The sequence below is a fragment of the Hemiscyllium ocellatum genome (genome assembly GCF_020745735.1).
Source record: "Hemiscyllium ocellatum isolate sHemOce1 chromosome 27 unlocalized genomic scaffold, sHemOce1.pat.X.cur. SUPER_27_unloc_43, whole genome shotgun sequence".
Taxonomy (NCBI): Eukaryota; Metazoa; Chordata; class Chondrichthyes; order Orectolobiformes; family Hemiscylliidae; genus Hemiscyllium; species Hemiscyllium ocellatum.
This window is the reverse complement of record NW_026867513.1, coordinates 97,239-120,756: the sequence shown is the minus strand read 5'-3', so window position 1 is coordinate 120,756 and position 23,518 is coordinate 97,239. Positions and strand designations below refer to the sequence as shown.

At 46.0% G+C, this 23,518-nt stretch overlaps 1 non-coding gene across 1 annotated transcript; it reads left to right on the top strand.

The window, feature by feature from the left end:
- The first annotated feature begins 232 nt into the window (after positions 1 to 232).
- On the top strand, positions 233 to 304 carry trnae-uuc (transfer RNA glutamic acid (anticodon UUC)). The gene has a single exon. It is a non-coding gene; the product is annotated as a tRNA-Glu (tRNA).
- Positions 305 to 23,518: the final 23,214 nt, after the last annotated feature.

Below are 23,518 nucleotides of genomic sequence, written 5' to 3'. Positions count from 1 at the left end.
CCTTTATCGGAAAAAAAACCTACCCAGGTAAGCTTGCGCTCCACCAGCTTCTGGGTCCGGTCCGCGCTTTTTTTCAATAAAGGCGCGCAGGTGAGTCCCGAAGATGTGACTTGACTCTCCAGTCTCCCCAATGTTCTCGAGATCGGATAAAGTCTTCTTCCTGCCGCAGCCCGGATTCGATTCCCAGGCAGCGAGGCAATTTTCAGCACAGCTACAAGAACGGATTTACGTCTCCCTGGTGGTCTAGTGGTTAGGATTTGGCGCTTTCACCGCCGCGGCCCGGGTTCGATTCCCGGTCAGGGAAGCAGTTTTCAACGGGTCTTAATGCGCTGTACAGTTGTTTCTTGATCTTCGTTATTCCTGGGCACTGCAATGTGAAGTAGCTCGTTGAAATAGCATCCTGATGCAGATTTGTTTGCATGTGTTGGGATGATTGCTTCTGCAGCTACAAAAGAGTGAACAATCCTCACTCTCTCAGCGGAGCAGGTCAGTGCTTTTTGGCAATGTCTGTTTATAGACGCGGTTATGTTTGTTTAACAGTTTAAATTTAATATTTTTGTATCCATTGCTCCCGAAGCGATCTCTATCACATTGGGAAGACTGGAGAGTCAAGTCACATCTCTGGGACTCTCCTGCGCGCCTTTATCGGAAAAAAAACCTACCCAGGTAAGCTTGCGCTACACCAGCTTCCGGGTCCGGTCCGTGCTTTTTTCCAATAAAGGCGCGCAGGTGAGTCCCGGAGATGTGACTTGACTCTCCAGTCTCCCCAATGTTGCAGAGATCGCATCGCGAGCATTTGGTTTCAAAACATTACATTGATTTATGTACTGGTGAAAGTCTTCTTACTGCCGCTTGCACAATCTCTTAGAGGAGGCTGTTTTCATTCATAATTCAGCCTCCCGTGCCCAGAATTATCATTGCCCTCTACTTTTGTATAATAAATCCTACGCCATTCATTGTGAAGACGGGGGGGGGAGGTGTGGGGGTGTGGGCGGGGGGTGGGTTGGGTGGACAATCTGATCCCACCATCGGCAGGCACATCCATGTCACGAGGAATTAGCCCTCCAACACCGGGGCCATCGCCCATCGTGCCTTTCAGTGTTTTGCCTGTTCCTGACTTTTCACATTGATCTGGAGCCAAGAAGGGGTTTGTTTTCCTGATGTGCATGAACGAGAATTTTTTCAATGTTTCTGTTCAGTTCATGTCCCGAGAATTATAGAGTCAATCTCCCGGTGTCTTAAACAAGGGGATGATGTCTGGACTGTCTCTGCTCAGTCGGACAGTTCATCTTTCATTCTCCTCTAATTCCACTTCGCAAAGAGTTTCTCAAGATTCACAAAGCTGGAGACTGGGATTTCTGTTTCATTTCCTGAACATTTTAACATCTGCTAACTGACAACTTTTTGCCAACATCTCTTCCCTCATGTAACACTTGCATCATGTTCATGGATGAGGCATTTCCACTTTGTGGAGACATTCCCAAGTTTGGGAATGTTCTCTTTGCAGCGAAGAAGTTTAACTGGAGATATCCAGGGGCTGTTGGCAATGATGGGAGAAGAAGTGGTGGGAATGGACAGAAGAACCTATTGCCACTGACCAGGGTCAGTTACCAGAGTACAGGGTTTGAGATTCTTTAATGGAATTCAGCATTTGTGTAGAACAAACACAGCGAATACTACAGAAAGCAAACGGGTCGAGCAGCATCTGTGGAAAGGTAAACGGAGCTGACGTTTTGGGTGTGCTATGTTTTTTGTTCAGAACTCGAGTTTCCTGCATGGCAATAAATTCCCTGATGTGAGAAAACATGGCTTTATTGAGAAGAGTTTTGTGAAGTTTGAGCGATGATGCAGCCAACAGGAAGTCATTGAAAATCGCCAGCGAAGTAAACAAATTCAGCAGGATTCCAACCTGGTCGGGGGAATCTCAAAGGATGTCTAAGGCAGCAACGTTTTTCAGCCACAACCAGAGACCCCAAGTTGTGGTCTAATATTTCTCATGGAATGGGTCCAACAGGAAAGGTGAGTATTGGGCTTGTCATGTCTGCACCATAACCCCAATGCTTCCTGTTCTCCTGGATTTGATCAGAACAGCGGAGGCTAATGGAAAACTGAACTGAACTGCACACATTGATGAGAGGTAGAGCGGGTGGGAAAGATCCATTTCCATGTAAAGAGAGATTAATAATTAAGGCCGAAAATAAGAAAACACATAAAGAAATTTGGGGTTCTTTCAGGAAAGCTAAAGTAGAAATGTTCACAGAAAATTGTGATGAAAGTCTCTGGAGTTATTTTGATGAGAAGTGTTGATGATGTGAATACAATCGATAGGATGAACGTAGATTGGTAAATGTATTTTATAACTGTTCTGTTCTAGCCCTGTGAGCGAAATCGGGACCTGAAGTAGTAAAAGCGATAATAACAACATCGATCTGAAATTTGTTACGTGACAGAAAACAGAGCTATCATTATCAGGTGGCTTTTGAACTGGAGGAGGTTTCCAGTGAAATTAGCTTGAGGCTTGACGTATGCAAGATCAAAGTAATTTAGGTAAAGCAAAGAAATGCTGTTCTCATTAGCAGACAGTGAAAGGATTACAAGACGCAGATTAAACATTTTCAGCAAGTGATACAGGGGACTGGGAAGAAAAGTAATATAAACTGTGAACAACAATGTTCTGGAGCACATCACATTCAAAGATCGAAAACATCCAGGTCCTGATTAACCAGGTGTCACTGTCAGATTGTATTGTGGTGCTTTTCTGCAAAGCATCCACTTGCAATGTTCTCCTAAAAGAGTGACAAACCTATTCCTGTCAGCCAAGGATAGAAAATCCGAAGGGATGAATAAGTTTCTTATTTTCTGAAGATTCACAAAACGGAGACTGCGTTTTGGTGTTTGTTCCCTTTCCTCTCCCAAGAGTTGCGGCGGTGAGTTGGGGATAGTGAAATGTGCCCATGAGCAGCGTGTGGTTCCATTTCAGCTTCCCCTCCTCTGACAGCGCTGCGACGTGTCTCTGATGTTCTCAGGGACTTTTACTGACGCGGGACAGTGAAAAGAGTCTCGTTCAGGCCCTAGAATTATTGAATTCGATATTGGGACCGGAGGGATGTATGGTCTCCAAGTGGAATATTCGGTGCTCTTCGTTCTGCTGGTGCTGAGCTTCGCTGGGACAACACAGCAAACCTGAGACAGAGATGTTGGCCAGGGAATAGGATGGGGTGTGGTATTGGCAGGCAACTGGAAGCTCAGGGTCTTTTTTGCAGGCAGAACGTAGATGTTCTGCGAAGCAGTCACCCAGTTTATGCTTCGTTTTCCCCAATGGAGATGAGCCTATATTGTGAGCAGTAAATGCAGTACACTGAGTTGTGGGTAGTGCAGGTAAAGTGCCACTTCACCTGGAAGGTAAGTTTGGCCCCTTAGATAGCGAGGAGGGAATAGGTAAATGGGCTGGTGTCACACATTCGGCAGTTGCAGGCGAAAGTGCATCTCAATCTGCAAGTTTACACTGAGAAAACACTGGACTTGAACTCCCAAGTCTCTTTGCACTTCGGATTTCTTCATTTTCTCCCCATAATTCCTCTGTTCCAACAGCGACTATCTGATGTCAGGGCAGCACCAGTGATTTCCTGACATATGGATTGTATTTGGGGATACCAAGGAATGTCAGGAAATGCGAGTGTCTCAGGAGCAATCGTTATTCCTGGCGGAGGCAGAGAGGAATGTGGTGTGGTCCTGTAAACTCCAGAACTTTGATAGCTTCATGAGTCAGCAATAACTCTTTCTGGACCAAGAAACGAAAGGGCCGATGAGAAACTGCTCCATGGAAGTTAACAAATAACATATATTAACTCGCTGTCACTCTGCTATGACAGGAGGAGCTGGAAACCCCTGATAGATTGAAACACAAAACTGGTAATCTCTTGATTATGTTGTAAAAATATCGGTATAATGTTATTCACACCACGCAGTCACCAGCAGAGGGAAGCGGCATTGTGTTTAAATCGAGTGATGAATAGCTGGTGTTTTCATTCTCACATTGGGGAGAGCTGAGCATTTACCCAAACACTGGGTACACCACCTCCCTGACACAGTGTTCACAAATCAAACTGACAGCAAAGCTTCACGTGTGATCGAAAGTTTCCACATGAAGTGAATGTAATCCTTCCTTGATTTGAAAGGTAAGAAGCTGATTGTTTGTGAGCCTGACACGATTTGAACATGCAACCTTCTAATCTGGAGTCAGACGTACTACCGTTACGCCACAAACTCACGTGTCACCAAGGCCCTCTATTCATGCTTGAGGGAAGTGATCGCACTACAATGATTTTACGTTATGAGTAACAACGGAGATCAACAGTTCATGTCTGTTCTGTTTCTCCCCCCTCTCTTTAGGTCTCTCGAAACAATTTCCAACTCTCTCTCAATAAAAATCTGAAAGAATTGCAGATGTCGTGTGAACCCGCCGGTGGGTCTGAAGATTAGAGGAATCGCTGAAGGCCTTCCCACACTCGGGACAACTGAAAGGCCATTACCCCGTGTGGACCAGCTGATGCCTCAGCAGGGCAGAGGAATCACTGAAAGCTTTCCAGCACTCGGGGCAGCTGAAGGGCCTCCCCCCCGGTGTGGAGCAGATGGTGCTCCCGCATGGTGCCCACTTGACTGAATCCCTTCCCACACTCGGGACAGTTGAAGGGCCTCTCTCCTGTGTGGACCCGCTGGTGGGTCAGCATGGAGGAGGCCTGGGTAAAGCCCTTCCCGCACTCGGGGCGGGAGAATGGCCTCTCCCTCGTGTGGACCTGCTGGTGCCTCAGCAGGGTGGCGGCCGTGCAGGAGAATGGCCTCTCCCTGGTGCGACTGCGCTGATGAATCTCCAGGGCAGACGGGACACGGAAGCCTATTCCACAGTCGCCACACTTCCACGGTTTCTCCACAGGGCGAGATTCCTCGGGATTCTCCATGGCCAAAGCTTCAGCTGCACACAAACACGTGTATAGCTCCTCCCCGCCGTGAATTCCTCGTTCCTGGCCGTATCACTCTTCCAGGCTCCACACTCAGTGCAGTTCAACAGTCGGGTCTCTCATCCAGTCCCACTGATGCTGAAAATGTATTGAAACAGGAACCAAAAAGCTTTGCTCCTTCTCACAGAATCTAAGTTGAAAATAGCTGAGGTCTGATGGATTGAGTGACTTTCAGATATTGATGTCAAAGCGAGGATTGCAGATGCTGTACAGTGAGTCGAGAAGTGTGCTGGAAAAGCACATCAGGTCAGGCAGCATCTGAGGAGCAGGAGAGTTGATGTTTTGGGCATAAGTCCTTCATCTGTTGATTTGAAACTTCTATCTTCAAATACTCTGTAAAAAGAGATTATAAATGTCATCACTGTCAGTCGGAGTAGAAACTCCGAACAAGCAATTCTACTCAGTGAGTCACCCCTCAGACTCTGCCGCACTAGGGAAAACAACCCCATCCTATACTTCCATCTTCACTCACCCGGATAATTAAGATTCATACCTGAGTTTGCTCCCTCCCTGAATTCACTCCAGTTGCTCAAGTGAACAAAGGTCCCTCCCTTCTCTCTCTCGCCCCCAGGATAAAGAGTTACCCAGACGGAAAGAATTTCACTCTGAAACTGACAGGGCCACTTCCACGTTGTGACATTAATAATGATTCACAAGATCAGACCTAGGCCAACACACAGCCCCCGCACTGCGCCGGCTCCGGACGCCGGCGTGCGACTGACCCGCATTACGCCTGGTCCAGATGGCCGGCATCCGACGGACCTGCTCCGGAGGGACGGCAGCATCCGGCTGACCCTCACTGTGCCTACTCCAGACGGCAGCATCCGGCTGACCCTCACTGCACCTACTCCAGACGGCCGGCGTCCGGCTGCCCTCACTGCGCCTGCTGCGGTCGGACGGCATCCGGCTGGCCCTCACTGCGCCTGCTGCGGTCGGTGTCAGACTGACCCGCATTACGCCCGCTCCAGACGGCCGCCGCAGGACCTGCGCTGCCCTGCACAGTTGGGAAAATCTCTTCCCTTCAACAAATCCCCATAGGGTGGAAGCAAGCATTTCGGCCCAACGAGTCCACGCCCATTCCTCTACATTCACCCTCTGACTAATCCACCCGAACCGGAGGGCAGAACTAGAAGGCATAGGTTTAGGGTGAGAGGGGAAAGATATAAAAGAGACCTAAGGGGCAACCTTTTCACAAAGAGGGTGGTACGTGTATGGAATGTTCTGCAAGAGGAAGAGGTGGAGGCTAGTACAATTGCAACCTTTGAAAGGGATCTGGATGGAATATATGAATAGCAAAGGTTTGGAGGGATATGGGCTGGGTGTGGGAAGGTTGGACGAGATAGGTTGGGATATCTAGTCAGCATGGACAAGTTGGATCGCAGGGTCTGTTTCTGTGCTGTACATCTCTACGACTCTGTTTCAGCTCAGACAATGCATGAAAGGTGTGAGATCAGAGCCTGTCTATCCTAACCTTGAGTCAGCCTGGTTCTATTTTCAAAGTTGAATTTACATAATACTACATGTATTGACTACCTGGAGATTGTTCATTTTAGGAGCAAAATAGAATGAATCAGCAAATATAATGCTGCAAACACAAATTCATTGCCATGGACTTGTGTGTACACACAAACGCATGACAGAAATAAAATGTCTATTTCTGTGCTGCATATCACACAGACATTGAGATAACAGATGCTTTATTTCTGTGGTTGTAAATGTTGTTGTAATTTATAGCTGGGTACTAATAGTAGATGTAAGGGACAGAATTCCTCAAAATAGGGCACTATAAGTAACGTGGGAGAACCCTATTCTGGTTTACTTACTAGTGAACAAACATTAAGCACAAGTATCTATTTATTTCTAATTTTGTTTCGTTTTTCTTGTTTGATTCCCTGCCATGACAACACTGTATCTGGATGGTTGACAGGCTGAGATGGTGTGTTGGGTCTCGATTGACTTCAATGTTTTATTGTTCCAAATGGTGTAAAATGGGTGTCAAAGCTTCAGCAGAAATCCAGCAGAGCTGACAGACTAACATCTTATTCTTAGCGAACAGGGAGATCAACAGAGGAGAGAGAAATCAGGACCTGAAATCTGAGCTGACACCAGACTACCCTGGGATCAATACTTTGATTAGCTGTGCCAACCCTCGACCTTTACCTCGCTTCCCATTTGACTATCCCCTCAATATTCAGGATACAATCCTTGTCATCCTGAAGCTGGGTTAGCCATTGGAAATGCAGGGTTATAGTTCCACAGTAATAAAAGCAGGAGTAGGCCACTTGTCCTGTCAGGCCTACTCTGCCATTCATTAAGATCATGGCTGATCAATCCACCATCGCAGTTCCTCCTCCCTGCATTGTCAAAGCTATCCTTAATTCACCAACCATGCAAAAACCCATCCAACTGTGTCTTCAATATACTGAAGTGGCCTCTACTGCTTCACTGGGCAGAAAATTCCACAGATTCACTACTCTCCAGGAAAAACAGTTCCTCCTAATCCTTGTTTGAAAGCTACTCCCCCTAATCTTGAGGTGTTATCTCGCCCAACAGCAACGAATTCCCACTTTCCACCAAAATCTGGGATAGACGGACTCACTCAGTTGTTTGCTCTTAAATGAAAGATTTCACTGTTACAACTTCTGCTCCCAGTCAGGGCAAAACATCTTTGACAGCTGTTCTGAAGGTCCAGTCTTCACAACCACACTTGTGAATCATTCTCCTCTCACCTCAAATATGCACTGTCTAGTTTTGGACTGCACCATCCTGGGGAAAAGATCTTGGGTACTCACCCTATCCATGCCCGTTACAACCTCAATAAGGTCATCCATCAGTCTCTGATGCTCCAGGGAAAATATCCCTGGCCTATTCTGCCTCTCCCAGTAGTTCAAACCCTCCAACTCTGGTAACAGCCTTGTAAATCTTTTCCAACCTCTTTCAAAGTTTCACAACATCTTTCCTATATCAAGGAGACCAGACTTGAATGCAGTGTTTCAAAAGTGGCCCAACCAATTTCGTGTGCAGCGGCCACATGACCTCCCAACTCCCATACTCAATGTTCTGACCAATAAAGGAAAGCATACCGAATGCCTTCTTTACTACCCTAGCTACCCAAGACTCCACTTTCAAAGAATTATGAACCTGCACTCCAAGGTCTTTGTTCAGCAACACTCCCCTCAACTGTGTCAGTTCTGCCTGGATTGCTTGACCAAAATGCAACTCCTCACATTTGGCTAAATTAAACTCCATCTCCCACTCCTTGGCCCAATGACCCATCTGCTCAATTCCCATTTATAGCAAACTCTCTTTCCTCTCTTATTCCCTAGAAGCTGAAAATCTCCTTCCCACACACATTCCCTCCATTCTCACTTTGCTGAACCTAATTCCTGCTGCATCTCATCCTGAAGGGTTTGGTTCATGTTGATCCACAGGCCCACACTCTAATTGAAACATACAGAATACTGAATGGCCTGGACAGACTGGACGTTGGGAAGATGTTTCCATTGGTAGGAGAGACAAGAACCTGAAGGCACAGCCTTACAGTAAAGGGAAGGCCCTTTTGGAACAGCGATAAGGAGAAACTTCTTCATCCGGAAAGTGGTGAATCTTTGGAATTCATTGCCACAGAAGGCTGTAAAGGACAGGTCATTGAGAATATTTAAGACGGAGGTAGACAGGTTCTTGAGGATCAAGAGTTACGGGGAGAAAGCAGGAGAATGGGGCTGAGAAACTTGTCAGCTGCGATTGTGTGCTATCAGCAGACCTGATGGGCTGAATGGCCTAATCTCAACTCCTATGTCTTATGGTCTCTTGCTGTCCTGGACACAGAGGGTGAGAATTGGGAGCAGGACTAGGACATTTGATTTTTCAAGCCTGGACCAGTATTGCACAGATCATAACTGGATATGAAAATACCTACAATTTGGTGGATAGGCTGGGACAGTTTTCATTGGAACATAGGATGTTGAGAGGTGACATTGCTGAGGTTGGTTAAATCATGACTGATATAGCTAACATGAATGGCAGGTGTCCTTTCCCTTGGGTGGGGGTTTCAAGATTAGGGAACAAATTTTGAAGGAGAGAGGAGAAAGATTTGAAAGACACGAGGGACACTATTTTTCGTTTTACACAGAGAGTGGTTCATGTGTGGAATGAATGTTCAGAGGAAGTGATGCAGGTGCAGTTATCGCACTTAAAGGACATTTGGCTAGGTATCTGAATAGGAAAGATTCAGAGGATATGGACCAAATACTGGCGGGTGGGACTAGTTTAGTTTGAGAACATAGTCAGCATGGACTGGTTGGACTGAAGGGTCTGTTTCTGTGCTGTCTGACACTGGAACAGTTCTATACTGGTCTTGAAACCATTTTCTTGACATCCCCCATAAACACCCATTTCATTCTTGTTCAAAATATCAGATGGACTCAGCAGTGAATACGTTCAATGACCCCCTAACTGCAGGAAGACATCCCCACTTCTGAACTCAATTCCTCTTGCTAATATACCACTTGCCTTGCTGATTGCTTGTTTCACCTGTCTGACAACTGGCAGTGACTGGTGCAGAAGGACACTGAAGTCCCATTGTACATCTACACATCATCCTTCATGAAGGGCTCGTGCCCAAAACATCAACTCTCATACTGCCTGACTAGCTGTATTTTTCCAATGCCACACTGCGACTCTGATCTTCAGCATCTGCAATCCTCACTTTCTCCACATCCCAATGTATCACATTTAAAAACGCACCTCCTTTCTGCACAACAAAGGCTATAGCTTCACATTGAGGTACTGCATTTGCCATGTGTTTGCCAACTGTGTCCAACATTTCCAGAGTCTGTCTGCACCCCAGAGAATCACTCCCTTTCCTTTCAGTTGCTGCAAGTCAACACTACATGAACAGGGATATCGGCTGGGTGCTGGCAAGCAGGACGAGATTAGGTTGCAATATCTGGCCGACATGGACGAGTTGGACCGAAGGGTCTGTTTCCGTATTGTCCATCTCTATGACTATAATTGAACACCAAAATGAAAACTAAATGGAAAAGGGGATGAGAAAAGAAAGTGCTGTACTCACAGATATTAGAGAGAAGGAAGTTACAATCTGGGGTGAAGCTCAATCTTCACAGCAGCGACAGAAGCTCATTCTCCTCCTTCTGCATTCAGACAATAGGGGTGCTCTAACTGGCAGAAGGACCAATCTCCATCCGGTCCTCCAGGCTTTACCATTGGTCCATCTAAAGGAAGTCGCGTGCCGTTCTTCGGACTTCGAGGAGCATGCGTACTACTTTGCTGACACCGATGAGCATGCGCCTTCCTCGCCGACACCTCGGAGCATGCGCAGTGTGCGCTTTGGTGACTACTGTTACTGACAGATGTAAAGAATGTAAAGGCCAAAAGGAGAAAAAACGGCTGGAGCCACAATTTTATTTTTCCGGGTGGCTCGACGTTGTATTCTTTTTTCATTTTGTCTGGCTGCTCAACTTTAGTAAGTCTTTTCACCAGGGCAGATGAAGTTGTAAACTGGAGGACATCGGTTTAAGGTGAGGGGAGAAATATTTAAAATGGCCCGAAGAGGCACCTTTTTCGCACAGAGTGTGATGTGTGTACGGAATGAACTGCCAGGCGAAGTGGGGGAGGCTGGTGCATTTACAATGTTTAATAGGAATCTGGATAGGTATATGAATAGGAAGGGTTTGGAGGGATATGGTTAAGTTCGGATATGGTTAGATTAGTTAAATTCCCTACAGTGTGGAAACAGGCTCTTCAGCCCAACCAGTCCACACCAACCCTCCGAAGAGTAACACACCCAGACCCATTTCTCTCTGACTAATACACCTAACACAATGGGCAATTTAACATGGACAATTCACCTGACCTGCACATACTTGTACTGTGGGAGGAAACCGGAGCACTCTGAGGAAACCCACGCAGACACAGAGAACGTGCAAATTCCACACTGACAGTCACCCGAGGCTGGAATCGAACCGGGAACTTCGGTGCTGTGAAGCAGCAGTGGTAACTACTGAGCCACCGTGCTGCCATTCAAGTAAATGTCTCCCTGGGTGGAAGAGGGACAATCAAGAGTGAACCATTCTGCTGTGGGTCTGAAGTCACATGTAGTCCAGACTGGGTAAAGAATGCAGCTAGGACAACTGAGTGAATCCTTTCCCACAACGGCAATTTCCTTCCCTAAAAAGGATATGAGTGAATCAGATGTCATTTACCCCCCACCAATTCAAAGTTCACATTAGTTTTGTTTCCTTCATATGTAAATCCCACAACTTTTTAAAAGTTACATTCTCAAGATAGCTTTAACAATAGGTGCCATCTCAGCTCAGATAATGCATTAGGTTAAAGTCTGTGTTCCAATATTTCTATCCTACCCATGCCCCTTATTTTATAATCCCCTATAAGGTCACTTAGCCTCCGACACTCCAGGGAAAACAGCCCCAGACTTTTCAGCCTCTCAATATAGCTCAAATCCTCCAACCCTGGCAACATTCTTGTAAATCTTTTCTGAATCATTTCAAGTTTCATAACATTCTTTCAATAGGAAGGAGACCAGAATTGCACGCAATATTCCAAAAGTGGCCTTACCAACGTCCTGTACAGCTGCAACACGACCTCCCAACTCCTATACTGAATGCTCTGACCAAAAAATGAAGGCATAACAAACATGTTCTTCACTATCTTATCTACCTGTTTCAAAGGGAGACTCCCTCTGGGCAACATCTGGGAACAAAGCAATGTCTCTTTCCATTCCTTATCCGGGGACGGGGGTGTGGGGGTGGGTGGGTTTGGAGTCGCCCACACTGGGGAAACAACATCAGTATTCACCCTATCCATACCACTCATGATTTTTTAACCTTAGTAAGGTCACCCCTCAACTTCTGATGCTTCAGAGAAAACCAATCCCAGCCTATTCATCCTCTCTCTTTACCTCAAACTCTTCAATCTTGGCAACAGCCTTGTAAACTTTTTCTGAATCGTTTAAGTGTTAAATCCTTCCCAAAGCAGAGAGACTGGAGCTGAACATAGTATTCCAGAAATAGCCTCATCAATTTGGGATATCTGGTCGGCATAGACGTGTTGGACTGAAAGGTCTGTTTCTGTGCAGTGGAGTTTTATGGCTCTATGGTCGGGACATAACCCATGGCTACATTCCCCCCTCCATCCTGCCACTTGTTGTGTGGTTCAAACCATGGATCTCAGTTGGTCACCAGATTCTGACAATGTCCAAATACCTTGAGGCATTTCTCACATAAGCTACCAGGATTGTAGCCGCAGTAAGAAACTTTATTTTACCTAAATTTAATTGTCCAACCTTCAGCACTGGAAGAGCTCTCTCTTTTACCCATGTAGTCATCCTGACAGCCTTACTGAGAAAGGAGAAAGTGGAGCTAATCTTTACACGGGGCAGATTTCGTCACAGACTCAGAGCAGTCGAGTGACTGCAGATACTAGAAAGTCAGTGTCAAAAAGTATGGCACTGGAATGTGATGTAGGGCTTATGCTTGAAACATCAACTCTCCTGCCCCTCGGATGCTGCCTGGCCTGCTGTACTTCTTACAGTGCCACACTTTTCAACTCAGATTTCTTCAAAGAGTCAAACATTTCAGGTATATACCTCCTGATGTCACTGCATGTTCCAAATCGTTAAGAGCCTCTTAATAGATGCTCAACTGACCAGTGAATGTGTGCTATCTTGAATATAAATACAAGTCACACCTACATAAAGAGTTTAAAAACTCTCTACTCGGTGTGGCTGAAGAGGTGTCTCAGCAGATGGGACGACCGACTGAAGGCCTTCCCACACACTGAGCAGGTAAATGGTCTTTCCCCGGTGTGAACACACTGCTGTATCTGCGGGGCGGAGGAATCTGTGCTCCCTGCAGGTGGAGCAGGAGAATGGCTTCTCGCAGGTGTGAATGTGCTGGTGAGTTAGCAGAGAAGTCGAATGGGTGAAGACCTTCTCACACACTGAGCAAATTAATGGCTTCTCCCCGGTGTGAACCCGCCGGTGAGTCACTAGGTGGATAGATGAACGAATGCCTTCCCATACGCTGAGCAGGTGAATGGCCTCTCCCCAGTGTGACCACGATGATGGGAATCAAGCAGACACAGGAATTTGAAGTCTTTCCTCCAATCCTCACATTTCCATGGTTTCTCCATCACGTGGAAGTCCTGGTCTCTCTCCAGGTTTGACAATCAGTTGAAAGACCACTCACACACGGAATGTGTTCTGTCTCTTGTCACTGCAAATGGGATGTTACTATTTCAGGCTGTGTATCCGCTTAGAGCTCTTCCCACAGTCAGTTCACTGCGACACTCTCACTCAGTGTGCCTCAGTCTCACTGATGTTTGAAACCTTTTGAAGCAGACAGGGCAGCAGAGACATAATAAATCCTGAGAGATTCAAAGGCTGATGATGATTGTCTCTATCAGATCTTGTTTTGATATTTCTGGCTGCAATTCCTTCCCTTTCTCATATCCTGTAAAAGGAGATTACAGGAAGCATCACCATCTGCACAGGATAGAAATTCAAAACAGACAATTCTGGTTCCTGTGGAACCCTAGGTCTGAATATCGTGCATAGGTTGAAGCACTTTATCCATATCTGCCCTGTCAAGATCCCACAGGATGTTTATAAAATCTTTGACCAAAATAATCCATTCAGCCCATTGAATCTGCTCCACCATTTATTAATATTATAATCTAAAAATCCACATTCATGCCTTATTATTGATTCCCTTATTGATTAAAATTCTGCCCACCATATGCCTTGACTATACTTAGTGATAGAACTTCAGTAGCCCTGTCATTCATTAACCGCTGAGAGAAGATATCCACATCATCTCCATAATAAATATGCAAACGGTTAAGATTAGAGGCTATTCCTTCTGGTCTGAGACTCTCCCACAAATGAACACTACCTTTTTGGCAACTAACCTTTCAGGCCCACTAAGATTCTGATATTTATTCATTAAGATCTCCTCTCATTCTTCCAAACTCGAACGAATGCTCAACTAAGCTACTCAACATTGCATCATTAGCAAACACGTCAATTCCCAGGATTAATTTTGAGAACGCTCTCTCAGAAGCTTCCAATGTTTCTGTCATCTCCTCTACTTCGAGGGACCAGAGTGCAAAACACACAAGTTACCGCATAATAAAAGAATGATAAAGAATAGACATTTTTCTAGCAGCAATTCGAAGTTGTGCAAAAAATTTCAGATAGAAAAAGAGTCCAATCATACAGTGTTAAGGAGTCAGATGGTTTGGGGGAGGAAACTGTTGCACAGTCTGGTCGTGAGAGACTGAATTGGGAGGTGGGTTGTGAGGGGGGGTGGGGGTTAGAGTTCCTCACTGCCACATCATTTTGAGCCTCAAATTATGCATAAAAAGTTGTTCAACTCATCCAGCAGTGGGGAGGCACCACCAGCACAACCAGGCAATGCTGTTCGGTGGTTAGTGTTGGCCTGGGTGCCCTTCCACACGCTCAGTTTATCACTGCTGTCCTGAAAGTGGCTGTGTATTTTTTGTGTGTATGTACATTTTGACTCTTTCTCCCCCTCCCACTCCACCGAAGACATGCAGGTCCTTGGACTCCTCCACCGGCAGAACACAACTACACGACGGCTGGAGGAGGAGCGCCTCATCTTCCGTCTGGGAACCCTCCAACCACAAGGTATGAATTCAGATTTCTCCAGCTTCCTCATTTCCCCTCCCCCCACCTTGTCTCAGTCGGTTCCCTCAACTCAGCACCGCCCTCCTAACCTGCAATCCTCTTCCTGACCTCTCCGCCCCCACCCCACTCCGGCCTATCACCCTCACCTTGACCTCCTTCCACCTATCCCACCTCCATCGCCCCTCCCCCTAGTCCCTCCTCCCTACCTTTTATCTCAGCCTGCTTGGCTCTCTCTCTCTTATTCCTGATGAAGGGCTTATGCTCGAAACGTCGAATTCTCTATTCCTGAGATGCTGCCTAACCTGCTGTGCTTTGACCAGCAACACATTTGCAGCTGTGATCTCCAGCATCTGCAGACCTCATTTTTTACTCTTTGATGCCTGGGTCAGGTTGGCCCTCACTGTTGTCAGGCCCACCTTGTCATCTGCTATGAAGGTAGAATCACAGGCCCTCAGCACTGCACACACCTTTGCAGTCATTCATGGCTTCTGGTTGGGGCAAGAAGTGATGGTCTTGAACACAATTACACCGTCAATACACTTGCTAACGTAGGAAATCACCGACACCATGTACTCCTCTAAATTGATGGAATCGCTATCATTTGTGGTCTCCCTGAACACCCACCAGTCAGTGCGCTCAAAACAGTCTTGAAGAGCAGAAATGGCTCCACCTGGCCAGGTTTTACCTGCTTCAGAACCGGTCTGACACGCCTGTATACTGGGATGAGCATAACAGAGATGTGCTCTGAGAAGCTGAGGTAAGGCTGGGATATCAGTTTAACCCCAGAATGAGAAAAGAAATTGAAAAGGATGGGAAGGGTGTAGAGAAAAAGTGCCGTAGTCACAGATGTTGGACAGAGGAAGGGAGTTGCAGTCTGGGGTGAAGCTCCATCTTCATTCAGAGAAGTAGTAGCAGCTTCCCGAGCTCATTTAGACAATAGGTGAGCTCTGATTGGCAGGAGGACCAGACTCCTTTCAGGTTCTCCAGGGTTTGCAATTGGTCAGTGCGACGTACGGGCCGTTGGCCAAAAGGACTTAGAACACAGCGACATCGCCGCTCGGCGCTGCGATTCCTATTGGCTCCTTCACGACGCCCCGCCCTCCATCGCGAACGTCACCACGCGGGACGAGGCCAGTTTCAGAACAAATCAATGTCTCCCCTTTCCATTCCTCATCCTGGCTTGGAGACGGGGAATGAGAGGGGGAAGGGTAAAACTATTCAAGATAGCAGCTGGAAAAAGAGGAAATGAATCAAATAGAAGCGGTTTCAGATTCTCTCTGTCTCTCAAGGCTTTCAGATCCGCAAGGCATTTATCAGGACTGGAACTTGAGAAGGGACAGAGATCTATCTAGTGTTATTAAATGGTTATATATTCAATGTGCTAGCCTCCGAGATTCAAATACAATTATCTGTTGTATTTATGTCCTTTAGCTATGTCATATACTTCCAATTATAGAATTATTGAAGGGAACAGTAAGTGATCATTGGACAGAGACCTCCCAATTCATATACTCAATGCTCTGACCAATATAGGGCTACTTTCTCTGGAGTGTCAGAGGGTGAGGGGTGACATTATACGGGTTTATAAAATCATGAGGGGCACGGAGAGAGGAAATAGACAAGGTTTTTTTTCCCTGGATGGGGGAGTCCAGAACTAGCAGGCATAAGTTTACGGTGAGAAAAGGGACCTAAGGGGCAACTTTTTCACGCAGAGGGTGGCACATGTATGGAATGTGCTCTTTAAGGAAGTGGTGGAGGCTGCTACAATGACAACATTCAAAATGGCATCTGGATGGGTATATGAATAGGAAGGGATTGAGGGATATGGGCCAAATGCTGGCAAGTGGGACTCGTTAAGGATTGGATGTCTAGTCAGCATGGACAATTTGGAATGAATGGTCTGTTTCCGTATGTACATCTCCATGATTCTAAGGCTCTATGACTCTCCCTGGAGCTCAAACCCTCCAAGCCTGGCAACATCCTTGTGCATCTTTTCTGAACCCTTTCAACGTTAACATCCTCCTGATAGCAAGAAGGCCAGAATTGAACACAATATTTCAAAAGTGGCCTCACCAATTTGGGATAACTGGTCAGCATGGATGAGTTGGACAGAAAGGTCTGTTTCCATGCGGTCAGGTTCTATGAGTCTATGGTAGGGATATAACCCATGTCTGCATTCTCTTCTCCATCCTGCCATTTGTGGTGTGGCTCAGACTCTGGGAACATCAGTGGGTCACACAGGCCATGACAATTTCAAAAATACCTCCAAAAGCCACCAGGATTGTAAGACATTATCAGAAACTGTCATTTTTCCAATTTGTTCAACCTTCAGTAATGGACAATCATTCTCTGTTTCCCATGTTATCGTCCCGACAGCCTCCTGGGGAAGGGACAAACTGGAGCCAATCTTTCCATGGGATTGATTTCTTCACAGAGTCAAACATAAAAGGTTTACATCTCCCGACTCCGCTGCATGTTCCAAATCAGTAAGTGTGTCTTAATAGGTGCTCAACTGACCAGTGAATGTAAGCACTCTTGAGTATTAATAGTCGAGAGTGCGTTGCTGGAAAAGGACGGCAGGTCAGGCAGCATCCCAGGAGCAGGAGAATCGATGTTTTGGGCATATGACCTTCATCAGGATCGATGTTCAGTCATAAGCTCTTCATCAAAATCAGCTATTCCTCAGAACTGCCAGAAATTCCTCATTCCTAATGAAGGGCTCTGGCCCGAAACGTCGAATTTCCTGTTCCTAGGATGCTGCCTAACCTGCTGTGCTTTAACCAGCAACACGTTTTCAGAGCTATTCCTCAGAACTGCATATGGAACCATCTGATCTCACATGGACTCCGGACCACATTCAGCCCAACACAGTTTGAACCTGAACAGGATACCCAGTACACACTACAAATTCAAAACCTTCAGCAAGAATTCTCTTTCCGGATCCTATGCTCCATGCTGTCAGCCATGCACCGCCACCTACTCTACCTGCAGTCAGTTCTGCCTCAGCAATACTCTCCTTCCTCTTGATACTAATACAAGTCACACCCACAAAGAATCCAAACGTGCTCTGCTTGGTGTGATTGGATTGGTGTCTGAGCAGATGGGATGACTGACTAAATCCCTTTCCGCACACGGAGCAGGTGAAAGGCCTTTCCCCAGTGTGAACCCGCTGGTGTCTCTGCAACTGGAATAATCTGTAAATCCCCTACCACACACAGACCAGGAGAACGGTCTATCCTCAGTGTGGATGCGCCTGTGCGCCAGCAGGATGGATGAATGGCTAAACCCTTTCCCACAGACGAAGCAGATGAACAGCCTCTCCCTGGTGTGAATGTGCCAGTTTGTCTGCAGGTCAGTGGGGTTAGTGGATCCCTTCCCACACTTGGACCGAGTGAATGACCTCTCCCCGGTGTGAACCTGCTGGTGAGTCACCAGGGTGGATAAATGAATGAACCCCTTCCTGCACATGGAGCAGGAGAACAGTCTCTCCCTGGTGTGAACCCGAAGGTGCATAAGCAGGGCAGACAAATTAATGAATACCTTCATGCAGACAGAGCAGGAGGGTGGTCTCTTCCCTGGTATGGCCCTATTGGTGGATCAGCAAGGCGGATGACTGGGTGAATCCGTTCATGCACTTAGGGCAGGCGAACGGCCTCTCTCCGGTGTGAGCCGGCTGGTGGGTCACCAGGGTGATAAATAAATGAACTCCTTCCCACGAAGCAGAAAAAAGGTCTTTCCTCGTGAAACTCTTCAGGTGGATCATCAGGGTGGATTAAATGAATGAAGCCCTTGCCGCACATGGAGCAGGCGAATGGCTGCTCCCCAGTGTGACCATGGCAATGACGTTCAAACAAATATGGAATTTTGAATTCCTTCCCACAGTCCTCACATTTCCACGGTTTCTCTATGATGTGGGAATCCATGTCTCTGTCCAGCTTCGACAACTGTTTGAAGGACTACTCAGACATGGAACGTGTTAAATCTCTTGCCACTGCCATTCACCAGGCTTACTTTCCAATTAAGAAGATCATGCATGTCCTGCTGTAGTGTTAACTTCATTTGCTACCTGCACTCAATAACCTTTCATTCCCTGTCACTCAAAATTCAGTTCAATTCAGCCTTGAATACATTCAAAGAGCCTGTCGCTATTACTCTCTGTGTGAGAGCATTGCAATAAAGAAGAGAGAATAAATTCCTCATTCTGCCTGATATGGGAAAGCCCTTATTTATAATCTGTGTCATCGAGTTCTAGATTCTCTGACAAGGAAGCATTTTATTGGCATCTATCCTGACAAGCCTCCCCTCCTCAGAAAGTGCCGTACTCACATGTTGGACAATGGAAGGAAGTTGCAGTCCGGAATGAAGCTCTATCTTCATTCAATTTCAGAGTAAAACTCCCTCCTCTAGACAACACCGAGGAGCAAAGCAATGTCTCCCCTTTTCCATTCTTCATCTTGGGAGGGAGAGATGGGGGGAAACTATTCACTGATTGCAACTGCAGTGAATCCAGGGAGGGACAAGACTCTGCAAAGGTGCTCAGATGCTCTCTGTCCCTCTTAAATGTATTTTCACTTTTTTCCTTAATTTGACACATTCATTTGAATACAATTTGCACCCTAGAAATGGATAGCTTCTTTCCTCATGTACACAATTATAAGGGTAGTTTCTCATGGAATTGAGCAGCATTTAAGGGATTAGCACATTGTTATAAAAAGTACATATGTGTTGCTTCATTTTGAGTATATCTAAGATTATTCACTGTTGTAAAAGTTTAATGGCTTATATGTTTCACCTTCTAATAACATTCTATATTTCTTGTCATTTTTTCATTTAATAGAATAGAAGGAAGTCATTCAGCAACTTAAATGGCTTTCTTTTCTCAAGCGGCCTTGATATTTCATTTTCATGTCCTTGATTCAGCTCCATTTGCAGCATCTTTGACAGCATCTTGTTCTAGGTCATTGTGTATGGAGGAAAGCTTCACTTAGGTGCTTCTTAAGGCTGGCTGACTGGCTGCATGACAGTTTTCAGTTTTGGTGTCCTGGATAACGTGTGATCAGAAGGCACCTGGCAGTTGACAGGAATTTGGTGCCTATGCTATGTTCATTTAACAGTACACTCACTTTGTTAATTTTTCTGAAGGATATCAAGCGGAAGACCAGGGTTGTCTCTACTACCCTTCTTGAACAAGGGAACCACATTTGCTATCCTCCAGTCTTCTGGCACTATTCCTGTAGACAACGAGGACATAAAAATCAAGGCCAATGGCTCTGCAAACTCATTTGCTTCCCAGAGAATCCTAGGATAAATGCCATCAGGCCCAGAGGACTTATCTATTTTCACCCTTTCCAGAATTTCCAATACCTCTTCCCTACATACTTCAAAGCCGTCCATTCTAATTAATTGTGACTCAATATTCACATTGGCAACAATGTCCTGTTCCTGAGTGAATACTGACTAAAAGTATTCATTCAGTGTCTCCCCAATCTCTTCAGCCTCCAAGCGCAACTTCCCACTACTATCCTTGACTGGACCTATTCCTACCCTAGTCATTCTTTTATTCCTGACATACCTATAGAAAGCCTTTGGGTTTTCCCTAATCCTACCAACCAAGGACTTTTCATGTTCCCTCCTTGCTGCTCTTAGCTCTCTCTTAAGCTCCTTCCTGGCTACCTTATAACTCTCAATCACCCCAATTGAACCTTCACGCCTCATCTTTACATAGACCGCCCTCGTCGCTTTAACAAGCGATTCCAATTCATTATAAAACCACGGCTCCCTCACACGACCCTTTCCTCCCTGCCTGACAGGTACATATTTATCAAGGACACTCAATAGTTGCTCCTTGAACAAGCTCCACATATCGATTGTGCCCTTCCCTTGAAGCCTACTTTTCCAAGCCATGCATCCTAAGTCATGCCTCACCACATCACAATTTCCCTGCCCCCAGCTATAACTCTTGCCCTGCAGTGCACACTTATCCCTCTTCATCACCAGAGTAGAATTCACCGAATTGTGGTCACTGTTCCTAAAGCGCTCACCTAACTCCAATTCTAACACCTGGCCTGATTTGTTACCCAGAAACAAATCCAGTATGACCTCACCTCTTGTTGGCCTGTCAACATATTGTGTCAGGAAACCCTCCTGCACACATTGGACAAACACCGACCCATCTAACGTACTCAAGCTATAGCTTTCCCAGTCAATATCTGGAAAGTTAAAGACCCCCAAAACAACCACCCTATTACTTTCCCTCTTCTCCTGAATCATATTCGCAATCCTGTCTTCTATGTCTCTTGGACTATTAGGAGGCCTGTAGAAAACTCCTAACAGGGTGACCTCACCTTTCCTATTTCTAACCTCAGCCCAAACTACCTCAGATGGCGAGTCTTCATCTATCGTCCTTTCACCGCTGTAATACTATCCTTGACAAACAATGCCACACCTCCCCCTCTTTTACCCCCACCTCTGACCCTACTAAAGCATTTAAACACTGGAATCTGCAACGGCCAATTCTGTCCCATGTCTCCATCATAGCCACAACATTGAACTCCCAGGTACCAACCCACGCTGCAAGTTCACCTACTTTATTTCGTATACTTCTTGCATTGAAGTATACACACTTCAAATCACCTTCCTGTTTACAGGCACCCTCCTTCGAGATTGATGCCATGAACCTAACCTCCCTACACTCAAGGTCCTACACCCTAAAGCGACCGTCTAGGTTCACATGCCCCTGCAGAGTTAGTTTAAACCCCACCAGACAGCACTAGCAAACCTCCCCCCAAGGATACTGGTGCCCCTCAGGTTAAGGTGTAGACCATCCTGTTTATAGAGGTCCCACCAGTCAACAATCCACAAGCCAGGGACACAGCCAGACAGAACGGAATCGGGATGATCAGGTAATGATTACAGACGCTCACAACAGACTTCAAAAATACATACAAGAAATTCCGTGCCAAAAATCGTTAATTTCAAAATCCACCAATGGATGGAAGGAATGGACCCGGACCATAGAACAGGCCGTCACCATAGGACAGAACAGGACCAAACACCGCAAAAAAAAGGCACTAAAAGAAAAAATGGCCAAACTAACACACAACGAAGAGGACATCACAACACACACCTGGGTTAAAAACCTCTCCCACAGACAGCTCACAGACACGGAATGAATAATACTGGCCAAGGGACTTAACTACAACTACAGGGACGCCAAGACAGCAGACTTCCTAGCATCACTAGAATGCACACTCAGGAACAATGGACTGACAGAAGAGACACAACAAACAGTGAGACAAAGTATCGCACCTCTGATAACAAGGAAAAGACAAACACATAACCTCAACACCAAGGAGGGAGAAGCACTAAAATCACTAAGAAACGATAAGAACATAATCATACGACCAACAGACAAAGGCAGAATTACGGTCATCCTGGACAAAGCAGAGTACATCCAAAAAGCGCAACAACTACTTGCAGATACCAACACCTACCAAACTGGCTGAAGAGCTGCAGCAGAAACTGAAACACCTGATCAGCGGATCCAGACACTCTATACAATCAATCCAGGAATTCTTGGACATCATCAGAAATTTACACATAGACAAAGAAGATACCATGGTCTCATTCGATGTAACAGCACTGTTCACCTCTACTGACAAAACTCTAGCCAGAGAAACAATAGCCAACCTGCTGGACATACAGAACAGACAACAGGCCATTGAACCTATCAACAAAGACGGCATACTTAAACTACTGGACCTGTGCCTCACAACACACTTCACATTCAACAACCAGATATACGAACAAATCAACGGAACACCCCATGGGCCCACCGATCTCTGCACTCATAGCAGAAGCAGTAATGCAAAGGTTAGAACAAACAGTCTTACCACAAATTCAATCCAAACTCTGGGTCAGATATGTGGATGACACCTTTGTAATCATTAAGAACACAGAAATAGAGAACACACACCGGATCATCAACGCCACACTCACAGGAATCTGATTCACGAGAGAGGAAGAAAAGAATAACCAACTCCCATTCCTAGACGTGATGGTACAGAGAACACCGAACGGAGAATTCACCATAAAGGTATACAGGAAAGCCACACACACAGACCAAGTCCTGAACTATGAAAGCAACCACCCCAACACACACAAACGAAGTTGCATCAAGACACTAATCAAAAGGGCCACAACACACTGCAGCACACCAGAACTGCAAAAAGAGCGAGAAGAACACTGTATTCGCCAAAAACGGATACCCACGCAATTTCATCAACAGATGCCTAAGAGAAAGACAACGGAACGAGGACATGCCGCAACCCGAAGGACTAGCCATACTACCATACATAAGGAGCATTTCAGAACTGACAGCCAGACTACTGCGACCACTAGGACTCATAACAGCACACAAACCAACAGCCACTCTCAGACAACAACTCATCAGAAGGAAGGACCCGATACTCAGCATCAGCAAAACCAATGTAGTTTACAAAATCACATGCAAGGACTGCACAAAACACTACATAGGACAAACAGGAAGACAGCTAACGATCTGCATCCATGAACACCAACTAGACATGAAACGACACGACCAGCTATCCTTAGTAGCCACACATGCCGATGACAAGCAACATGAATTCAACTGGGACAACACTACTATTATAGGGCAAGCCAAACAGAGAACAGCCAGGGAATTCCTAGAGGCATGGCACTCATTCACAGATTCTATCAACAAACACATGGAGCTGGACCCAATATACTGGCCACTGCTGCGGACAGCTGGAACTGACAACTGGAAGCTGCA